Source organism: Trichosurus vulpecula, chromosome 2, assembly GCF_011100635.1.
Source record: "Trichosurus vulpecula isolate mTriVul1 chromosome 2, mTriVul1.pri, whole genome shotgun sequence".
NCBI classification, from domain to species: domain Eukaryota; kingdom Metazoa; phylum Chordata; class Mammalia; order Diprotodontia; family Phalangeridae; genus Trichosurus; species Trichosurus vulpecula.
Window position 1 is genome coordinate 147,062,423 of NC_050574.1, and position 2,965 is coordinate 147,065,387.

Here is a 2,965-nt window from a genome sequence, read left to right on the forward strand (position 1 = left end):
GCTGGTTATCTTACAATATTGCTGTTACTTTGTACACAGTACATTTCACTTTACATCAGCCCATGCAAGTCTTTCCAGGTTTTTCTGAGCACATACTGCTTATCATTTCTTATAGTAAATAGTATTCCATCATAATCACATACCACAATTTGTTCAGCTGTTCCCTAATTGATGAGCATTGATGGCATTCCCTCAATTTCTAATTCTTTACCCCCAGAAAAGAGTTGCTATAAATACTTTTGTACAGATATGTCCTTTTCCTTTTTGTTTTTTATCTCTTTTGGGATACAGACCTAGTAGTGGTATTGCTAGGTCAAAGGGTATGCATGGTTTTATAGCCCTTTGGACATAATTCCAAATTGCTCTACAGAATGTTTGAATCAGTTCACAACTTCACCAACAATGCATTAATGTCTCATTTTCCCCACATGCTCCCAAACATTTGTTACTTTCCTTTTTTGTCCTGTTAGATAATCTAATAGGATTGGTAGTATCTAATCTAATAGGATGGTAGTATCTCAGAATTGTTTTAATTCGCATTTCTCCAATCAATATTGAGTTAGAGCATATTTTTCACATGGCTATAGATAGCTTTGATTATCTGATCTGATAGTTTTGATCTGATAGTTTTGATCATCTGAAAGCTGATCATATCTTTTGATCATTTATCAGTTGGGGAATGTATTTTTATACATTTATTTTTATTTTTATAAATTTGACTCAGTTCTCTATATGTTTGAGAAATGAGGCGTTTACCAGAGAAATTTGCTTCAAAAATTTTTCACAGTTACTATTGATAACGGTATTTCCCTGCATCCTATTCACCTCCCTGTTTATTCTATTCTCTCTCTCCTTTCACCCTGTCCCTCCTCAAAAGTGTTTTGCTCCTGACTACCCCCTCTCCCAATATGCCCTCTCTTCTAACACCCCTTCTCCCTCCCCCTCCTACTTTCCTATAGGGTAAGATAGATTTCTATACCCAATTGAGTGTGAATGTTATTCCCTCTTTTAGCCAATAAAAATATGGAACGCTTCACAAATTTGCATGTCAGCCTTGCACAGGGGCCATGCTAATCTCTGTATCATTCCAATTTTAGTATATGTGCTGAAGAAGCAAGCACCTTGCTTTTCCTTTTAAAGAATAATTCCTTCCTCTTGTAGACTGGGCTGTGATCCTGACTGGTCAATATTCTTCCACTCCCATCTCTACAGGATTCAAGAATATGCTCACAGAAACTGCAAAGGGAAAAAAACCCTCCAGGCACATCCATCCTATATTTCCATTCATCCATTACGGGTAGATTCAGTGGCTTCCAGATCACTCAGCTCCATGAGTCATAGCAGGGATTGTGGTGCAGCAGCTGCACAGTCCACAAAAGCTCACTTATGTGCTCCTGCACTAGGCCACATTGTATTTCTGTAGTGGAGAGACAGGATCTCTCTATTGTGTTACACCTAGAGAGACCTTCCTTCCGTAGCTACAGGTGAACCTGCTCTTTGATGGGAGAATTAGAGAATCAGAATCAATGAACTTTTTAGCTGTATTCTCCCACATCTATTCACCTCCAAGCATTAACTTCCCTCAGGGATAATCTTTTGTTTGTTTGGCAACTTAGGTGGTACTGTGGATAGAGCCCGGGACCTGGAGTCAGGAAGACCTGAGTTCAAATGTGGCCTCAGACAATTCCAAGCTGTGTGATGCTGAGCATATCATTTAGCCTCTGTCTGCCTCAGTTTCTTCAATTATAAAATGAGGATCATAATAACACCTGCTGACCAGGGTTGATGTGAAAATCAAGAGATAATATTTTAAAGTGTTCAGCACAGTACCTGGCACCTAGTAGGCACTGAATAAATGTTCATTCTCTTTCTATCTCATTAAGAAACAATAACCACTTTTCAAGGAGGAAGCACAAATAAAACAGATACTTGAGTTCAAATTTACATACGTAGTTTTCTTCTGTTGCTTCTAACAATTTTAGTATCTGGGACATAATTCACAAAATTCAAGAAACCTTTCTTCGAATTAACTCAAAAATAATTGATTGGGCTTGGCAGCAGGGAGAGACCCCGTCCTAGAATAGGGAGGGAAGGAAGAAGGGAGAGAGGGAGGGAGGGAGGGGGAGAGAGAGGGGGGGGGAGAGAGAGGAGAGAGAGAGAGAGAGAGAGAGAGACAGAGAGAGACAGAGAGACAGAGAGACAGAGACAGAGACAGAGAAAGACAGACAGAGAGGCCAAACAACACTTGAGATGAGACACTGGGAATCCAACAAGGTTACTGTTAGGGAAGCCAGTACCAGGGACAGCTCCAGCAGAGCATGGACAGGCCAGAGAAGTACTTAGTCTGGGTGTGGCTGCTAGAAAGGTGGGGAGTGGATGGGGAGGCACTCTGATAACTTAGTAGAAGTATTTTATTTCTTATTGTCCTATGTCAATGCTTTGTTGCTTGCCTACGTAGGAGTCTGGATTCTTTCATTAATTTAGGAGCATCTATGGAGTAGCTACAGCATTCCAAACACATATTACCCATGTCTGGAACATAGCCATTGGCCATTTCCTTATTTCCTCAATGGTCCCCTCTTCCCCTTGCCTCTTCAATGGCTCCCTTTATTATTGAACTCAGAGAACATAGTGCAGATAACTTCTTCACAGACATCTCATTGTAGCACTTTGATAAGTGAGCAAGTGCTTGTTTTCATGAATCACCTATAGCACATTTCCCTAATGTCTTGCTGTTATCCTGTAGGAAAGACCAAGTTCAGGACTAAAGTAAACTTCCATTCTATTTCCTTAACTCACCTGTCACTCTGTAAACAGAGGAAAAATCATTGTGAGGCTTTTTTCTTCATAGATACTTATTTGCTTAGAGTCAGTTACAAATTGACTTTCTTCTGATTTGATTTAGTATTTCCCAGGTATAAAAGGGAAGCTGACGTGTATCATTGCTGGAGTGTATCATTGCCTT

At 40.0% G+C, this 2,965-nt stretch overlaps 1 non-coding gene across 1 annotated transcript; it reads right to left on the minus strand.

The window, feature by feature from the left end:
• Window positions 1–1,017: 1,017 nt before the first annotated feature.
• Window positions 1,018–1,121, minus strand: LOC118840480. The gene has a single exon (XR_005009672.1). It is a non-coding gene; the product is annotated as a U6 spliceosomal RNA (small nuclear RNA).
• Between the last annotated feature and the right edge of the window lie 1,844 nt (window positions 1,122–2,965).